A 20,533-nucleotide genomic window follows, 5' to 3' on the forward strand; every position below is an offset into this window, starting at 1 on the left:
CATGATACAGGATACAGATGACCAACCAGGTGAAGAGGTACATAGAGTGAGGTCCAGAAGGGTCTCAAGCGCAGGAGCTTCTGTCCCAGTGGAGTTGGGGGGTACCATCCTCCCAGCACATGGATGCATTCACCAACCTGCAAGCTCTCCAAACCTGATACTTTAGGGATTTTTATGGCGGCTTCCTTGCATAGGCATGATTGATTATTAACTCAATTTCCAGCATCTCCTCCACCTCCTGCAGAGAATCGGGAGGTGGAGCTGAAAATTCCAAGCTTCTAATCGTGGTTTGGTCTTCCTGGTGACCAGCCCCCACCGAGGAGCCATCTAGGAGCCCACCAACAGTCACCTCATTAGAACAAAAGATGTTCCTATAACCAAGGAAATTCCAAGGCATTTAAGAGCTCTGTGTAAGATGCTTCTATCGCCCTTATCACTTAGGAAATTACAAGTCTTTTAGGAGTTCTGTGTTAGGATCTAGAGGTGGAGACTGGGATATATATTTCTTATTATTTCACAGCAAGGGAGACAGGAACTCACTTTTCGCATTTTAAGGAGCCCATCAAAAACCAAACCAAAACAAAACCCCCACTATCTCTCTGAGGATAAATAGTGCTTCTCCTAGAATGAAGAAATGCTTTGCTGGAGTGTTTGTTTTATCTGGCATTTTGTCCTGCTCTAGACACATGCAGTGAAATTGCTTTCTGTAATGTTAATGTATAACGTTAGTGTACATCTTGTCAAAATCTATTAGTTTTCCGAGTTTGTAATGTGCAAATGTGGACAGCGAGGGATACCTTTAAGGCTAATTAATCAACCTATTCAGGTTTTTTATTTCCTCCATCCTTATTTTAGCCTCTTTAATTTGTCATGGACTGAGAAGCATATTAATTTCATCTGTTATTATTGGGATCCTGTTATTTTCTCATCAATTCTCAATAGTTTTTGCTTTATATATTCCGTACAATGCTATGTTATTTGATGCATAACAGTTCAATATATTTTCATTATGGGAATTACTCTTTTCAAAAATAAAAAGAATCTTTGTAGGGGCTGGCCCAGTGACATAGTTGTTAAGTTGGCAGCCCAGGGATCCCAGGTTCAGATCCAGGGTGCAGACCTATACACTGCCCATCAAGCCATGCTGTGGCGGTGTCCCACATATAAAATAGGGGAAGATTGACACAGGTGTTAGCTCAGGGACAATCTTTCTCAAGCAAAAAGAGGAACATTGGCAACAGATGTTAGGTCAGGGCCAATCTTTCTCAGCAAAAAAATTTAAAAAAAGACTTTGTGTCATCTAGAGGATTTTATCTTGAATTTTATTGTCTTTGATATAAATATTACAACCCATAGTTTGTTTACATTTACTTTTTCCTGGTACATATTTGTCCAGCTAGTTATTTTTAATCATATTGTATGACCTCATTATATATATATCTTTTTGTAAGTGGCCACAGGTGGATTTTTGTCTGACTCTCACACCCATCCTGTCACAGCCACTTCTTATTTGTTTCTTCAGATCTCTGCCTGCAACACAGCATTGTAATCCATGTCTGTCCCTGGCCACGTTGCATGACTGACATTGCAATCCTGGTACAGATGTGTGTGAGAGATGCTCACAGGGGTGATATGTGTGTAAAATAGCTCTGACCGCTCAAGGTGCAGCTTCCACATCATAGTGAGAAGTTTGCTAAATTTTCTGGAGGGTACAGACTCTGAGGCAGGAAGGAGACAATGGGGAAGGAATAAGGCCTCACCTTCTGGCTGTGGAGCTTTCTCTCCTCCAAGCGACAAAGACAAGTGCCTGTATCAGTCACTGTTTGTGCCTGTCCTTTCACTGGTCTTGTGATGAGTATGTGTTCATCCATCGTTCTGACTCTATCTAGTCTAATTGTCAGTCTTCATTTCTGGAGTGCTTATGAGTTACGATCTGATTTTGTGTATAAGTTGATATTGGTTTACAGTGAAAAGTTGGGGGAGGGTGAGTTATGGATCACTAACCAGACACCATCCTAAACTGGAATTTCTTATAATATTTGTAATCATTTAAAAAACTCTGGTCATCCCTTATTGGATTTTTGTTTTCATTTATAAATAAGTCTCTCAAGTATTGTTTAATTAAAAAAATAAACAAACTATAGAAACAATTGGAGGCCTTACAGTACACTGGACTTGGGAATCAGATGAACCCAGGTCCAGCATTCAACCCTGCCACTTGTTAGTTGTGTTTTCCTGAGCAATTTAAGCCCTCTGGGCCTTCGTTTTCTTTTCTGTAAATGGGGAGAATAATTCCCACTCGAAAGAGTAGTAGTGAAGATTAGAGTTAATTTGTGGATTTTCGCCAGAATTTGCTCTCTTTGGGCCTCACATGGATGTGAGAAGCTGAATCACAATCAGAAGAATTCTTAGGGAGATAGAATCAGAACAGGGAAATCTGGATGAATTAAATGTTTCAAAACAGTGTCAAGCCTGAAGCATCCCTTTTATATCAGGGTGGGTCTCCCTCTCTCAGGAATTGTGCTTTCATGAGCATTCTGGGTGGACTAATGATTCTGCCTTCCTCCAAGCTGATATTATTTAAGTATCCATTCAGTCTTTCTTTCTTTTTTTAAAAAGCGAGAATAGAGAGAAATGGATTCTCTTCATGTCCAAAATAAAGAAAGCATTAACACGATTTTCTGAACTAGGCAGCTTCTTGAAAGGCATATGAAAGATTCTAGAAGCTATATAATCAGCTAAATAACTTATCTGTACATAGCGCTCTATCATGTCTTATTTGTTTTGGAAATTTCATCTGAATATGGTGACAGATGCCAGGGGACTGTCATGCTTATACCATGAAACCTGGAGGGGTATTTTGCAAAAATACTTAAAAATTGTAGGTCAGCACACTCAGGGAGCTGTCATAAGTTTTCTGTCTACTCAATGGGAACAGAACCAGTTTAAATGTCACCATAATGTGAGGAGTGGTGTACAGAAACTTGAGTTAACTGGTGCTGTTTCTATGAAAATCTGGCTAACTCGCACTGTATTTCTACATAAGCTTGAGTTAACTTGTACTGATGGCATTGTAATGCTGCTTGATGATTAGGGCTCCAGGCGTCTGTCCGACTGGCCCACCCTTTAATCCAGCTCTAATCCACCTGCTGCCCCTGAGACAGTCTTGTTTATGCCTCCGTTTCTGTCCAACTCTCCTTCCTCCTGACATGGTCTTTCTTTAGGTGTTGGGACAAAAGTCCTTACCATCTATCTGACTGTCCTCAGCCTTTCTGCTCCCCTGGCGGTTGAAGAAGACTCTGGTTTTGTGTACACAGCTTCCTCCTTGCCATGTTGTATGCTCCTGAAGCGGGGAAGAGGGTGGCTGCCAATCACGCCTGCTCTTCTGGCTTCTGGGATGGAAAGTGGGGGACCAGAGACAGGCTTGGGAGGAGAGGTGGGCAGGTGGGGTCAAGGAAGGACAAATTGAATGAGGTTATAAATTTGCATAATAAAGCTGAGGCTGTCAAGCACAGAGTGAGAGGAAACGGGGAATAGGGAAGTAGGAACAAGGTGGAGCTGGCTGGGGCAGAGGACGAGTTTCCAGGGGTGGGGAGGGTGGAGCCTGAGGAAAAGGCATGTGGCAGCTGTGTAGGTGAGCGCAACGAATCAGAGAGGAAAAGGGGGATCTAAAAAGCACTGCTGGAGACTCTCTGTTCTTCACAGTGTTTGAGAAATTCAAGCAAAGGACTTGGGATATTTTAAACTTCATGTTGCATGAACCGTGTCCCCAGCACTGTGACATCCCTCCAGGACTGACTCACATGTGTGATGGCCTTTCGTCGTGCCATTACACTGTCAGATTAAAGTCTAGTCCTACTGGCCAAGAAGTCATTTTCTCTTTCAGTTAATCATTATGTAGATCTCTGTCCCAAAGCATTGTGGATACTCTTAGGGTTTAATTCAGAGGTCACTCTTAATTCCCCCATGTCTCTGTTCAAGTGTCTCACTGTAGCTTCCCTGTGCTGACAAGAATCATCACCATCATCATTATTATTATTATTCTTTTTTTTTCCTGAGGAAGATTTGCCCTCACAGAGTTAACATCTGTGGCCAATCTTTCTCTATTTTGTATCTGTGGCCAGTCTTGCTCTATTTTGTATGAGGGACGCTGCCACAGCATGGCTGATGAGCAGTGTGTGGGTATATGCCCGTGATCTGTGCCTGTGATCTGAACCCGTGAACCTGAGCTGCTGAAATGCAGCAAGCAAACCTAACCACTATGCCACCGGGCTGGCCCCTATTATTATTATTAACAACAATAAAGCAATCACAATAATTGGGACAGTCAGGTAAAGCACCACTAGAAGTAAAAATCCAGCTAATACTCTTTGAAGTCTAGAGACAGAAATCTTCAAATTCTTTCTCGTAATCACTTCAAAATTCTGAACACTTTCTGTAGGTGATTTCACAGGGTCTAGAATAAGCATTCCTTCATTTGTGAAAGCTTGGCAGACCCTCGACAGTCCTAGGATGTGCTAGCTGTTCTCTCAGGGTTGTGGAGGACGGAGGGAGGAGGCAGAAATGGATCCCTCAGAGTCTTGGTTTAAAGGACAGATGAAACGTGTATCCAAGTAGGCACAAGGCCAGGCAGAGGGTGCTCACTCTGAAAGAGGTGCTGACACAACGTTGGCTCAGGTTATTCAGAGGATCAAGCACATGGGGTGTTTTGGGGGCAAGATTGTCCTCAGCAGGTGTCACCTCAGGGCCTCTCAAATTTATTCCCCATGCTTGGTTTTCACAGAGAAGATCCCTGAAGATGCCGGTTGTCCTCTCCCCTCTCCTGCCAGCAGCTGGTCCACTCTCTCCTTCCCTTTTTCCTTTCCATCTTGGACTACCCCTTCATGGTGGTAGCAATATCAAGGCTCTCCTCTCCCCTCCTCCGAGACCCGTGTCCTACCCTGAACTCTCCAAATGCCCCCACCCACCCAGGAGCATTGAACCCAGGCCCTTTACCCCAGAAGGCTTCCCTGGGCCCCCCTCCCTGCCTCAGGTAGAGCACCAGGTTTGAACCATCGGATGCCAGCGGGCTGAGTCTCCCGTGTGGAGGACTGTGGGGGTGGATGTTTTGGAGGGAAAAGTGTTGGGCCGGCTTGGTGGTCAACCTTACTTCCCTAAGCCATTCCTGGTAACACGGGTCACTCATTTGGCACTTGTCCCAGGCCCTTGTCAATTGTCCTCTCCCTTTCTGTGTGGATAAACTCATTTTTTTCTATGGATTTGTTGGTGTGGCCTGTGCACCCACCCGCTGGTTGATTTGGGCTGTCGATGGAGCCCCCACTCCACTGACCAATGCTAGCGATTTTGTGAAAGGGTCTTCAGTGTCCCCAGTGGGGAGGAGATGGCAGCCCTGTCAGGAGAAGTGGGCAGAAGGCACCGCTGAGACAAGGCCCAGGTTTTCTAATTCTAGAGCTAAGAACAGACTGGTTTCCTTGACAACAGAGATGCAGTCTGCTCCTCTGCTCCTGGGGATGGGCTTTGTGTGTCTGTGGAAAGCGCTGGGACTTGGGGACAAGAAAGGCGATCCTTTCTTTATCAGGGCAGCAACCCACTTCTGAGCACTTGCCAATTCTGTGTTATTAACAATATTAAAAACTTCCCAGGTGGCACATTGACATCAGTTATGTAATCTGCACATTGGGAATCCAGATATAGAGCCTTCCCTTCCTTGCCACTGCGTTGCCTCTGATCCTTGATGCATCCTACCATACCTGCAACACCTTTTGATAACATGTTTTAAGATGTCAGTCAAATATGTACTCACCCCTAGCGCTCTTGAAGGCTAAAGGAAAAGAATTTCTTCCTTCTTCAGCTAGCAATGATTTGTGTGGCCAGGCTGCTGGGAGGAATTGAAAATTGGCGCTTGACAAGCTGATGTTGGCTCAAACCTGCACTTGTCAGATGGCATCCTGAGAAAAAGCTTTGGGATCCAAACCCTCATTCTTGATGCAAACCAGAAGTTTCACTCAGGCTGAAAGCTGGTCCATTTGCTTTGCCCACCAGGCCTGATTTCAAGGCAGCACGTCTTGGTAGCTGCGTGGTGTTTAATTCATGCACCGCCCCTCCCTTCCCATGCATTATTAAAGACTCCTTAAAAAGCACCCGAGGGATCACAGGGGAGAAGACGTGCCAGCAGTGATTTCGGGTCTCCCACCACATCTGCTGCCAGAAAAACTCATGGAAAAGATTCTGCACAATTGTATAGCCTATGGCAGATCTAATAAAGATGGCCCTTAGACCCTGAGCTTATGAAAGCAGCTAATTTATTCAATCGTGTCTTATTTTTGTGTGTCTATGTCAGTGCAGGGAATTCTTGAATGTGAGGCAATATAGATGGGAAATTGTGAGCGGGACTTAGGTGCCAAGAGTGACTGTGATGAGATGGGAATTAATTAGCAGGGGAAGGCGGATCCAGACAGACGGATGAACAGACGGAGCCAGAACCTGGTTCCTTTTCCATGGGATGTTTCAGCGACTCCTTCCTCTTGTGAAGTTTGCAGCACTGTGGCTCGAATTTAGCGCCTGCATGTCCCTCTCCCCCAGTAACCAGGGGACAGGCTGTGGCATTCTAAAGCTTTCCATAAGTTCCTTTGTTTCCTTCATCTTCCTAAAGGAAAGACACCGACTCCTCCAGACAAACAGCGGGGTCCCGGGCTCGGCTTAGAGGAGGCTTCCTGGGCTGAGTTCTTTGTTTAGAGGCTGCCTCCCTGCCCCTGGTGCCCTTGCCACTCTGACTCTAGATGGCGCAGGATCCTCCTCTCCGTCCCCACCACCCACATCCCTGTGGGCCATCTGACCATGGCTGGGAGCAGGTGAGCCCAGGGGCTGTTTCTCCCCTCAGCCCTTCGCCCCCAGGGACCAAGCTGAGACACCATTGGAGCTGTGCAAAGCACAGACTCTCAGTGAAGGAGCACCTGAGAACTGGAAGGGACCTCAGAGGCTGCCTCGTCCCGCACTTTTTTTCATGGATGGTGAAACAGAAGCCCATAGGGGCTCAGTGACTTGCTCTAGATCACAGAGCGAGTTAGTTGGAGATCCAGGACCATTCCTCTGGTCTCTGGAGTCTGTCCAGTGCTCTTTCCCCACGACACAGCCCTGGGAATGAATGCCTGCTTAGTGCCCTGGGTTCTCGATGGTATGGCGTACGGTTCAAGTGTATCCGGGGATTGGGAAAGCTTTCTGTTTCATACATACATGATCTCGATTGGTCCAGACACACATTGCATTCTAATGTTTCTCATTCGGACAGAAATGTATTGAGGACTTACTGTGCACCTAGCATCGAGCAAGGTGCTTCTGCGTGGATCTGGATTTTTAGATGGGCTTTAGGGAGGAGTGTCACTGGCTACATCCACTGCTGTTTTGGATTGGTTACAAAATGGTTTTGCAAACTGTAAAGATCCATAGGCCTCATACTATATATTTTTGTACTGCTTCATGGTTTGGTTACAAAATGCTAACTTTGTCCTACCTTACTACAGAATCATGGCTAGGTTCTCACCTGCTGCCTGTGCCACTTACTCCTCTGAACCCAATGAGAGGGGAGGGGAAAGTTGAAAATACGGCCATGAACATCACCTTGGGGCATTGGGTCTAATAGAAGATCAGCAGTTTCATTTTGCCTGTGGTGCCCCAAAAATGAAGGATGCAAAATACCCCCAAAGAATTTCCTTCAGTGTCTTCTGGTGCAGAGCCTGCTGCCTGTTGAGCAACAGGTTTGGGTAAGGGAAACTTAAGGTTGGTTGGTGCAGCATCTCCCTCCTGCTGTGGGCGTCAGCAGGGAAGATGTGACATGTGGGCTGGCCATTTGGCAGATGCTGCCTAATGAAGGTAGTGACCCAGGGGAACAGCAGAAAGCCAGCAGAGTTCAGTATACATCTCTGTAGGGGTCTGCAGAGGGATCGTCCTTTTCCCCAGAGCCCGTCCATAACTCCAGCAAGAGGTTGTGCAGCCACGAATGGTCAGTGGGCCCTCAGAAATGATGCTCTTAGAAGGGCCTTGAGGGTCATCTCATTGCACTTTGGTCTGTACCATCTTCTTCATTTAGCCAATTCCCAGCAAGCACCTCCTCTCTTTCAGGCAGTATTCTAGGTGCCAGGGACACAGTGATGAGCAAAATCAGACAAGGCCCTTCCCTCTTAGAACTTCTGGTCTATTTCTTTGTTATTTTTACAATTTTGAGAAAGAAGGGTCTACACAATAAGCTTTTCCCCAATGGCACTCAGTCTTTCCTGTTATTTCTGTCCCCTGCCTCAGCGTCAGCCTTTTGCTCATGTCTCTTCCTCTCTCCTCAAAGAGGAAGCATCTTGAGGCTGTAGAGGGTGTGCATGGTGGGAGCCCGGCCAGGCAGGGGGTCCTAGGCAGAACCTTGGACAAGCAGACCTTCTCTCCTCCCTCCCTCCTTGTTGCCCCATCAACCTCTAAGTACCCCATTCCTCGACTCCCCAGGGTCTCAGGGTCCCAGTTACAAAAAGCAAGGCAGCCTGCATCCTCCCGGTGCATCTCCCTAAGTGTTCCACGTTCTCTTCGGGTTCCCTGACCTATTAGCTCCTGATGTCTGCAAAACTCCAGGAGGAAAGCTGTCTCATTAGGTCACACCGATGTAGGGAAGATTAGCAAATATCTGATCAACTCTCCCAGGAGTGCTGGCCTTTAAAAACAGGAGACCTATTTAGCCAAATAAACCTCTCAATGATCGAACTTCAGGCACAGAGGAGCGGGCTGAGGATGTTTAGGCAGCCCGGTGAGATTTGGAGGCAGGGCGCCCCTAGCCCCCACTCTGCACCTGTGGCTTAGTTTGCCTTGCTGCAGGCTCACACACGTGGGGGTCATTTTGCTCTACTAACTGCTGTTTTCTTACAAGGGCCGTGTGTACACATATGTGTGTGCACGTATGTCTATGTCTTCTTGTTAGGTCACTGTTTAACTTAGACACTTCTGTGTAACTAATCTTGGCCCATCAGCCCTTTTGAAGAACATTAATGTTCGAGGTGCCCAAGAAGGTGCTATGCTCGCATGTCCCCATCATGCAACCCCAGGGGGCTCAGGGGAGTCACACTCATCTTCTCCCACCACTCCATCTGCACAGGGCGCAAGAGACGAGATATTTCACGTATACTATCCCAGGGCTTCAATTTGGGAATGAAATAGAATTCATTTTCTTGATACTATCTTTCACAAGTTACAAATGGTAACAATTGCCCGTGGGATTCTCGAGAAATTATGAAGTGTTAATTAGCAAAAGCACTGTGTATTTAAAATATATGGCATATTTAAATAACTGTTAAATTAAACCTACTTTGCAGAGTTGAGAAACCATCTGGTCCAAAAATTTGAGGAGTTGAATTTTGCTGCATATATTAAGAGAAATATTTAAACGCTTCTGGAAATGGTAATTGTGGGTCACTTTTGTTTCCTTAGATGTGGAAACTGAGGCACAGAAGCAGGTGGTGACCTGGCTATGGTCACAGCCCGGGCCACTCTGATGTGCCTTCATCCCCAAAGTAAAGGTTTAAATTGTTCCTCACATCCAGAGGGTGTGTTTGGAACATGAAAGGGCTGTGGTTTCTATGACTGGGGCTGGTCTATAGAAGTCACGTGTCTCAAACTTGTCGATCCCAATGACTCTCAACTCTTTTGCCTTAAAAGTGAAAAGCGAGCATTCCCTGCCACGTTCTGCAGAGATGAGGAGGACAGAGGCAGGAAACCCAGTCCAGTCCCTAACAACTAAGTGTCACTGTGTCTTTCTTTGGACAAATCACACCCTCTCAGCCTCCGTTTCCTCATAAGTTTAATGAAGGCGGAGGGGAAGATTGGGCTGTGTATCAGTTAGGGTCTAACAAGGGAAATATGAACTTCTTCAAGTATCTCAATAGAGGGAATTTAATGCAGGACATTTACACAGGGCTTGGGGAGGTAGCCCAAAGATTAGCCCCAGTCAAAAGTCTTGAGTCTAGAAGTAGAAGGTGAGAAAGTGGAGTTGTCCCAGCCCAGGGGCCAGAGTCACTCTGCGGAAGCTGGAACATGGTGGGCTTCTCAGGCGGGAGCTGGGGCCATGGAGGAGGAGATGCCACTTGAGGCAGAGAGTGAGGGAGGAAATGCCCTGGCGTCTCTCCCCATCTTGGGTCAGTGCCTCCTATTGTGCCCAAACCAGCAGGAAGCCAACTGACATGGAGCCTGCAGGGGTCAGCAGGGAAAGCTGAGGAATGGTTAGGCAGCCCTGGCCAGGCTGCCTTTGAAGTCCCCTATAATTCACATTCAATGAGGGCTAGAACTTCAGTGGCCTTGTGGGTTTGCCAGTGGGGAAACCAGGCCAATAAGATCAGAGTGGTCTTTAATGAGACTCCCCTACTCCCACCATCAGAAATAAACATTCCCAAGGTGCACCTACTTTTTTCTGCACTGGACTTGCCTCTATAGGGGGAAGAGGAAACAAGTCTTCAGATAAGGTGTTTATGGGTGAGGGGAGGAGGGGAAGGCACAAGACGGGGGAGAGGGTGAGAAACAGGAGATAGGGGAGGGGTCACACCTGTGGGTGGAGAGCTGAACCCAAGGCAGAGGTCGAAGGGCCTCATCCATGACCAGGGATGGTTACTGTCTGTGCAAAAGGATGCTTCCCATCATAAAATAGTTCACAACAGGGCAGTGTCCATAGCAGGCTTTTCTGGAATGTTTAAGGTATTGTCACACAAAGCACTTTTTCATAGAGTGTCTTCAGTCAATACCTGTGAAACTGGATTGGTTGGATATCCGCCAACCTAATGTCTTCTCCTCCAGAAGAAGGGGACGTGGTACTAGTCACACTCTGTCATCAGCTCAGGACAAACTGCTCATGCAGGCATTTCAGCCGCAGTGGAATTTGAGGTGCCCACAGACCCCCTTCTCTGGGCCTCAGGCTCTTTATCTGTAAAGTGAGGGGGCTGGGTGTGCTTTCAGGGACTTCCCAACTCTACCACACTGGGATCTGCTCCAGGCCCTGGCAGACAGGTGCAGAAAATGGCCCCTCAAGCCATGCCAGGAGGAGAGCACTCGAGGAGTAAAAGGGACACTTACGTGGCCACATCCCACGAGTCCAGGCTGAGGTCACAGCTGTGGCCTGAAGGACGGACTTAAGTAACCTGAAGTCCTTCGTAATAACTTGAAGTCTTGCATTTCTTGACTGAAATGAGGAGTATGTAGACCATAGCAATGCTTCCTACAAATCCTCTTTTCTCTGCCACCTGCTGCCCTCACCTCACATTGGTGCTCTTTTCTCAACATAAGGCCTTAAAAAACCACCAACTTCCTTGAAGGTCCCATCTTCTTGGTCCCTCCCTGTCTCCCTTCCCTGTCAATCCTGCACTGTGAAGCCCAGAAGAACCAATAATGTGAGGCAGGCTCTCCTTGGAGTTCTGGGAGGAGAGAGGCCTGTGAGAGGGGAAAAGATAGGAACACTCAGACATTAACCACTTCTGTCCTGACTCATATACAGAGGTGAGTAATAGCAGGAAAAGATGCCAGTTCGGTGATAAATGAGGTACTGGAGCCGAGAAGAGGGAGAGAATTAGGCGTTAGAGAATGGAAAGAACTTGACCAGGAGAAGACGGGAGGTCTGGTCTGAGCCAAGCCACAGAGGCAGGGACATGTGTGGAGCTGGCAGCTGGCATGGGATGGACAGGGTGGTTCTTTCTGCTTGTCTGGGGTGGGTGTTTCATATAGAGGAAGAGTAGGAGATGACGCCTTGGTGCTAGCTTGAGCTTGAAAGCTAAGATGACTTTATCCTATTGTCCAGAAAGAAATGGCCACTCCTCCTTCCCTGAGCCCATGGCAGACACTGGAAATTAGTCCTCACATCCTTTCTGACTGAATGCAGGGGAGGACTCAAGTTCTCCTAAGGCAGAGCCACCAATCCACTGGAGTTGGTACATGATATAAAGCCTGTGACCATCTTGACTACAGAAAACAAGAAGTCATGGATGGCTTTTATGAAGCATTTTAGAGATATAACCATGTGTGCAGAATGGATTGGAGGAGGGGCTCTGGAGAAAAAGATCGGTGGGAAAATGAATGTAGTGAGAATTCAGGCCAAGGGACATCTGTATCTTCTTCTGCCCATTCCTACATTGGACTTAGTGGATCAGCTTATTTTGGTTTTTAAACCTAGGCTCTTTTAGTGGGTAAAGCTACCTCACTCCCACCCTCATCCTGAGGCATATATGCCCGTGGCCTCTCTTCTCTTGTCAACTAACCTGAGCTTCTCAATACCCCCAGTCAAGTAAGAGCCCAGGCTTCACTAAAGGCTCCTTCTGGTTTCCTTTTTGGACCAAATGTTCTTCACTCTATAAAAACATGTGAGCAAAAGTACTGGTATAAATGTCTCCATCAAGTTAACTGAAATTAAGAAATTGGGATTCTGTCTCAAAGTTTCCATTCTCCCAGGAATTGTTTTGGGCCCTTCATAAGCCAGGGATGAGAAAATATTTTTTCTTTCTTTCATCCAAAAGGATGAGACCACTTCTTGGTTGACCCTGTTAGAGAGTGATAAACTGGATTAACTGGAGCAGTCAGAACCCATTAGCCTTGCCCCAGGGAGCTGCTGTTCAGTTCAGAAGCATCGACAGAGCTCAGGAAGATGTACCACCAGAGGTCAATGACTCGCATCTACTCTTTATCCCACAGCTGAAAGCTGGGCTCCTCCACTGTCACAGTGGTCCAGTGTAGTGGCTGATTGGATCTATAACTTCTGTCCCTTTGTTCCAGGGATCTCCTTTGTTGTCATAGTGCTGCTGATGACAATATGCTCTTAAACCCTTGCTACTCAAGGTGTGGTCTGTGACCAGCAGCATTGGCAGCACCAGGGAGCTTTTGAGAAAAGCAGAATATCAGGCCTCACCCCAGACCTGCTGAATTAGAACCTGCAGGTTAGCCAGATCCTCAGGTGATTTGTATGCACATTAAGGTTGGAGAAACCTCGAGATAGTTCTGGAGTCCGGAAGGCAAAATCAAAGCGTCACCAGGGCTGCGCTCCCTCCAAGGCTCTAAGGGAGAGTCCTCGCCTACCTCTTCCAGCTTCTGGTGGCTCCTGGGGTTCCTTGACTTGTGGCTGCACCACTCTAGTCTCTGCATCTGTCTTCACATGGCCATCTCTTCTGTGTCTGTGTCTTATAAGGACACTTGTGATGGGATTTAGGGCCCAGCTGGATAATCTAGGATGAGTTATCTTGAGATTCTTAACTTAATTACATTGGTCAAGATCCATTTTCCAACTAAGGTCACACTCAGGTTCTGGGAGTTAGGACATGGACATATTTTTTGAGGGGCAACTGTTCAAGCCACTATAGAGCCCTTTGGAACATTCCCAGGCAGCTTGCTTCTGAGCTGCTTGCCAATGTTCACCCTCCTCAGCTGCTCCAGCAGCTTGGGATTTTGATCTACCCATACTGTTGAAAACTGCCAAATAATACAGCATTATTGAATGCCTCTTCTATGACAGACACTGTCCTGTGTATTTTACATGGATGAATCCGTTTGATTGCAACAACCCTTTCGGGTTGCTACCATAATTGAGGTGTGGGGTAGTTCAGTAACTCGCCTATGGTCTCACAGCCAGGAGAGCTGAACCTGGGATACATACAGGTAGTCTTCACCAGAACCTGTGCTCTTCACCATATGTAATAATGCTTCTGAAATTATGGTGGGTTGAAAAGGTGGAGGAGAGAGATGGCATCCAGGCCCTTTGTCACACGTCCCAGGGATGCTGGGCACAAAGAAGGGCGAGATGGAGCGCAGGCAGCTGTCCCGCCCCCACCCCACAGCGCATGGAGGTTGGGAGGCGGGGAGACCCCTAGCTATTATTTATTCCACCCCAAATCCTTTTTCATTTAGCGCTGTATAGGTACACTTTTCCATGAGACGGCTTGGCATGGCTGAACGTCTTGTGAGTGTTTATTATCGAAGGTCTTTAGATGGATATTTAGCATGGCTTCATGCACTTTCACTCCATATCATGCCTTGGCTAACACAGTCCATTTGTTTACTCACCACTATGTGAAACCTCATTTAATTTGCTTTAAATGCCCTTGTTTTGAGTGGTGACAAGTGGGATCTCCCCCTGCACTCACCCTCTTTATATCCTTCATGATTTTCTGCCCTGGTTTGCAATCCTTTGCCTCCTGTATTTTTCCCAGACTGACAATCTCACCCCTTTCTCTTGAGTTTTGAGCTTGACTGCTAAGAAGGGCCAGAAGCCCTTCCTAAGGCGCGAGCATGTCAGATGTGCCTATAATAAATGGCTGGGTCAAGGCGGTCAGGGAATTAGCTGGAAAAACCTGCAACCCAGTCCAGGCATTCTCATCAGTGATGCAAGCGGCATTGTTACCAGCACTGGAAGCTCTAGGTTACCTGCTCAGATGGACAAATGGAGCCCACCGTTTAACACTGTGTATCAGTCAAAAATCCACCTGTGTCTGTCGGACAGAAATTCAGCAGCCAACATAACCTGCCTAATTTTATTAAGCTCACCTTCACAACTTCATTGACATTCCCTTGAGAATATTTTATGGGGCAGTCAGCCCAGCTGTATGCTTGCTGGCAAGATGGAATCCAGACTATGATTTTAAAAATTCAGTTGTTACGATGTCAATAGACCACATGAAGAATGATTTAATAGTAGCACCAAACATTTATTGAGCTCTTAGAGCCCATAGTAGTTATTAGGCTTTGTGCAAAGCCTGTGCCTGCATATATTATCTCAAATAATCCTCTGAGGAGGTACTGTTCCTCTCTCCATTGTACAGATGAAGAAACTGAGGTTCAGAGAAATTAAGTAACTTGCCCGAGGTCACACAGACAGAAAGATGCAAAGCTGGGAATTGATCCTGGGCCCTTAATGTTCTTCAGAGCCTGGATTCTTAGCCATGATGCTGTATGGTGGAGCCAGCTCCCTGGACTCTTAATGGAGTGAGATAGCTTTGGACTCCTACTGAATTGTTTACCACCCTCCAACCCCTGAAGTAGTTCTTAATTTTCTCTCTGCTTGCCCCTCTCTCTCTGCTTCCAACATTGGGGAAATGCAGAGCAGATCCGAATGGCAGATCTAGGAACGTTCTTGGAGGGAGGATATAGGGGATGGGAACCAGCACTGGTTGAGCACCTACCGTATGCTAGTCCCTCTGGAGAGCACTTCCAGCCGTGGCGGTTTTCATCGGTTCAGCAAATCAGAAATCCAGGTAGTGGATCCATCTCCATTTTCATTTCATCTTGTTGTCTTTTAAGCTTTGGCCTTCTCATCCCAGTCTGGTCTTGTCTTCTGACATTATCTCCTTTTCACAGAGGAGGAAGATGCCTCCTGAGCAGAACACGGATGTGCACTGAGTGAAACCTGTTTGGGAGCCTGGCACATCCATCTGCCTTGCTGTCGTAGATCTCAGGACACGGTATCTGGCAAAAGCAGGACTGAAGCCAACAAACCTTGTCTGCCAATAAACCCCGAGTCAGTGTGTCACAGGGCTCTCCTAAAGCTCCACGCCCATTTCTCCTGTCTCTTCCCTTGGCTTCCTGACCCAGTGGATGACCTGCTGCCCCCCCCCATGTGAAGGGTAGTCCCAAAGTTGGTGACACTAATTTCTAAGTTGGGTTCCTATACTTCATCATTTCTAAGGAACACATTTTTCCCTTCATGTCAATATCTCTGAAATTGGGATGTGTCCTCCAATTAATGATGACTTACAATTATAATTTGCAGTGGTTTTCCTTTATTAGTAATATTTAAAATAATGATGTGTCTGTCAATGATGTCTTAGATTTGAAGAAATACAGTAATGCCAATGTTGACTTTATTTTTACCCCTCACTATCAAATCAATTCCTGGGCTTGTATCTCTCTGCCATCAAAGGTCTTCCTTGTGCTCGCCTGTATGACTAGCCTCCCATGTCATTTGTTCAAGCAGGAGATGTCTTGGAAGCAAAGCTAACTGAGTCTCCAGTATCTGATAGCCCTCAAATTGTTACCATAATGTTTATGTTTTGTTCCATCCTTCCTAAATTTTATGGATAGTTTTATGGAATCTCATGAAGTTATGAGGTGGAGGGTCAGATTTTAAGATTTGTGGATTCACCTGAGTATTCACTTCTTCGAGTCTGGTGTTAATAGATCGATCACCCTGCCACCTAGAAATGAGTTTGATTGAATTTTATTAAGTTTTCTATAAACGGAGTACCAATTTTATAACCTGGGATGTGGGATGGAGCTGGTTTCCTTGATAATTGTCCTTTTATCTCTCTGATCTTAAGTGGACTGACTATTAAGGTAATTGCTATGGTCAGTTTAGTGCAGAAATTGCCTGGAGGTATTAAAAGTCACCATTCATTGTGTGTGCACCACATTTGATTTCCAGAAAACATGTGGTTTCCTGATCACCTTTTGTTAGAAGCTATTTTTTCTGTAGGTTGTATCTTAGGGGACTTGATTTCACCTTATTTGAGAACAAAGGAAAACAGAAGTGCCTTGAGAAAAGACACTTCAGAGAAAGATAAATGATCCGGAAATCTTAAAAGAAGGACTTACCTCTTATAATAATCTGCTATAGGAGCCAGAAGAAAAATGTCAGAAAACAATCAGGTATCCTTAATATAGTTCAGAAAGAGATGGCTTCTAAGAAAAGAAGAAGGTGGTTGTAGGAGAGAATAGACCAAGGAGAAAAGGTCTGAAGTGAAAATGAAGATAAGGTAAGGAAAGTATGCAAAAAATAAAGTGTTCAATATTAGAATTAAAATCCACATTAATTTTGCTGAGTTAAAATCAGTGAAGTTGGAAAGAACAATGACAAAGTGTCAGAATGCAAGGAAAGTGTCAATGACAAAACTAATGAGGGGAAAAATGAAAAAATTTAGAGAACAGAGATTAAACCTATGGATAATTGGTGATCCTGAAGGAGACACTAGAATAAGTGAAATGGAAGCAATAAGCACAGAGTTAATAAAACTGCCCCAAGCTAAAGAAAAGGTGTGAATATGTTTTCAGGGTAGGGTACCTGCTGTAACAACCTCAGAATCTCCATTCGGATGCTCACTGGGCTGCCTTCAGTGGCAGCCCGACTCCTTTCATTTGGGGCCTGCATCATCCCCAAGGGTCCCAGAGTTTCCACTGGATCTTCTGCATCCAGCAGGGAGGTGAGGAAGGAGAAAGAGTCGGGGGAAGGCATCCTGCTCTTAATTGCCTCGGCTTCAGGTGACAGACATCACTTCTGCTTATATTCCATTGACTTACATTCCATATGGCCCTATCCAGATGGAGGGGCGCTGGGAAACTGGGTGCCCAGGAAGAAGAGGAAGTGGGTTTGGTGAGCACATGACATTGTCTCTGACACATGGATATGCAAACACACAAACGGGTATATAGAGAAGGTGAAATCGTTCTTAATATCTTCATAATAAAATCCAAACCATACAGGATCATTGGGAGGATCATGGAGGAGTGGAAATTCAAACGTGCCTCCTATTTTTTTCCATCTTATTCCTGACACCCTGTGACAGCCTGCACCTCACTTCTCAGGCTCTTGGGATGTCTCCACATGCATGTTCCAGAGGCCAGCAGAGTTCCTCATGTGAGCAGTTACGCCTTCTCACACTTTAACATATTTCCTGCAGTTCCCACCATTCCCTCTTCCTGAGCCTACTCACCCTCCTCCTTCCCTTCCAACTCAGAAAGTCCCAAGTCTCATTGGACTTGTGAATTTTTACAGCTTCCTCAGTCTGGAGAGGGGAGAGATGGTGTCAGATCCCTCTCCAGTCCTAGATGCAAGCTGTTCTTATAATTTTATCTGATGCCCAATTAGTGAGAAAAAAAAAAACAAAAACCAACAAAACCAATTTAAAAAAATCCAGCAAAATAACTTTGACCTTAATGTGCTAAAAGAGCATTTATTTCCACCTCTGTGGCCTAGGATATACTTTATTCTATTAGGCAGAGAAGGACACATCATCAGTAGCTGTTTCCTGGACTTCCTGGCTGGAGGTGGGGAGGGGGGAGAGGGTAGTCCTGCCACATGATTCAGTGGGTTCCATTCGCTTTCCTATTGAAGGACAGATGCTCTCAGATTAGGCCAAAAAGCAGAATCAACTGTTTTATGTTTGAACTTGACCAAGGTGAAACTTTTCAAAACATGGCTTCATTGGTTTTAGGTACAGTCTTGCCTGAAGGCAAAAGGTAGACAAGATGACCCCTTAAAAGTATCTGTGACTGAATTCAAGGACAGCCTGAGGTGTGGAACAGTGAATCAGGGCCCGTGTCAGTTCAATTAGACAGGCTTTTTGATGAGCTTTTATCCACATAGTATGCAAGTTTGGCTGACCTTTTCACTGAAGGGACTGAGTATTTGAAGCCTGAGCCCAGTCATCCTGATAGGTTAGCTTTGTCTCTGCATCACCAGGCCTTCCTGAATCCCCCTTTCTTTCCCCTTCGTTGGAGGCATGAAGTCCACATGGTTTTGTGGGTGGTGGCAGAGGTATATGACAAGCAAGTTAAAGCTCAGCGCTGGAGCCTCGAGGTTGGGACTTGCCTGGAACCCCGTGGTTCATGAACTCTATCAGAGCACTGTCCCCCCCGAGTAGTATAATGATCTCTCTATGAGCCACCTCCTGCTCCTGCTCCATTGTGGGCCTTTTGAGAGCAGGGATTGTGAATTACATCCTTTGGTGTCCCCATGCCAGAAACAGGAACTTGAATTGTCCTTTAAGTTGCCGGCTGAATCCTTGGGGCTTCTTCCAGGAATATGGAGCCTTGGCCTTGGGCTTTGGCCATTTGCCGACCTCCTTCTCCACCTTCCCACCAGGCCGCTTACACCTGCTCACCTTCATTTGGAGGAGGGGAGGAAAGCATGGTGAAGTGAAAAGAGAGGACAGGCTCTGGACCCAGATGGGTTCAAACCCATGCCCTGCTCTTCAACAGCTCTGTGGCCCTGATCAAGTGACCCCGTTTCCTAGAACCTCAATTTTCTCACCTGAAAACCAGGATGAGGGGCCCTTCACTGCAGCGCCAACGAGAAGGGCCCAGTACAGCACCAGTAGCTATTTGGATTCAACAGCCCAAATTTTGTTGATTGAGTAATGTCTTCCTTCAAGGTCTAACTCAGGTCTAACTAAGGTCTAACTCAGGACATAAATGTGGACCCAAGGTTTCTGGTCTCCTGTTCCAAAAACATTGAACACATTCATTCATTTTCAGTTTCTTGTAGTGTGTTGAACTTAGTTGATTAACATTTGCCGTCATTCACCACATAATGATGTTTTCATCCAGGGTGGACCTCATATACGACGGTGGTCCCATAAGATTATACTACATAGCCTAGGTGGGTGGTATGCTATACCATCTTGGATTGTGTAAGTCCATTCTTTGATGTTCACACGATGATGAACTTGCCTAACAAAACACTTCTCAGAATGTACCCCTGTCGTGAAATGATGCATGACTGTATACACAGGAAACTGAAAGTAAATGTCAGATGTGGTCTGAAATGAATGTGTTCAATGCTTGTTGGAAATATATATATATGTCTATATATGCCTATATAACTATATAGTTTTATTTGTATTTGTATTTTTCACCTTATCATGACCGTAGGCCTCTAGCAGACAGGGACTAAATCGTATTTCTTTTGGGAATCTTCCCTCTCATGCCCAATTCCAGTTCTTGCTCACTCTGGGCACCAATAGATACTCAACCAATGTGTGCTTGTCCAGTGAGAGGAGATGGAACTGATTCTCAGTGGTGAGAAAGAATGCTGGGTCCATTCATTCCACAGCAGTGCAATTCCTGGATAATAGAAGAATGGAAAAAAATGCCTACCAACGGTTAGGTTTGGGGCCCCTTGCTACAAGAGTGTTAAAATTCACTGGCCTTCGCTAGGACGGTATGCCTCAGAGAAGCTCAGACACCAGCACTTCTCAGGCCTGCTGCAGTTGGGGGTTAAAGGATTCTTCCAGCCAAGGGGGTTTCCAGAGAAAGACAGAGGGAGACTTTACCATCCCTCTCCTTCCTTCCTCTCCCTTTCTTCTTTTAAACTATTTTCGTCCTAAATGGGCACAGCAGTGACTACCTAATGTAGAACTTGGGAAATTCAGAAGCGTGTGAAAAAGATGATGATAAGCTTCACCCATAATCCCACCATGCAGAGGCATGACCTTTCTCTATCTGAACAAACCAGGCAGGGTGTGGTCTAGTCCCTTACTCAACGGTCTCCATTTACTCTGCAAAGTAACAGCAGCAAGGCCACTACGACGTCTCCTCCCTCCCTTTGGGAGGTCTTATTCTGCGATGGGTGAGTTTGAGTTCTGACTTCAAGTCGGAAGCTTGGAGCAAATGCTGTGCTGTGGGGCTGGGGGTCTGGGGCATTCAGAGACTGGCACAACCATGGGGGTGGCTGTGCCCATGGCAGTAGGGGGAGTAGCTGGGAAATGACAACTTGCAGCGTCTTTCCACTTTGGGCTCCGGGTGCTCACACTGTCTGTTCCTGCCTGGA

General features: G+C 46.1%; 1 protein-coding gene across 2 annotated transcripts in view; it reads left to right on the forward strand.

Moving 5' to 3' along the window:
* Nucleotides 1–20,533, forward strand: part of ADD2 (adducin 2) — a 100,881-nt gene that overhangs the window by 28,826 nt on the left and 51,522 nt on the right. The window contains exon 1 of one of the 2 annotated variants that reach the window (XM_070511984.1): nucleotides 20,194–20,332. The exons of the other annotated variant lie outside the window; for it this stretch is intronic. The gene's annotated coding sequence lies outside the window, so the exon portion shown is untranslated. Of the gene's footprint in view, nucleotides 1–20,193; nucleotides 20,333–20,533 lie in introns of those variants that run through there. 2 annotated transcript variants of the gene reach the window in all.

The sequence above is a fragment of the Equus asinus genome, chromosome 6 (assembly GCF_041296235.1).
Source record: "Equus asinus isolate D_3611 breed Donkey chromosome 6, EquAss-T2T_v2, whole genome shotgun sequence".
NCBI classification, from domain to species: Eukaryota; Metazoa; Chordata; class Mammalia; order Perissodactyla; family Equidae; genus Equus; species Equus asinus.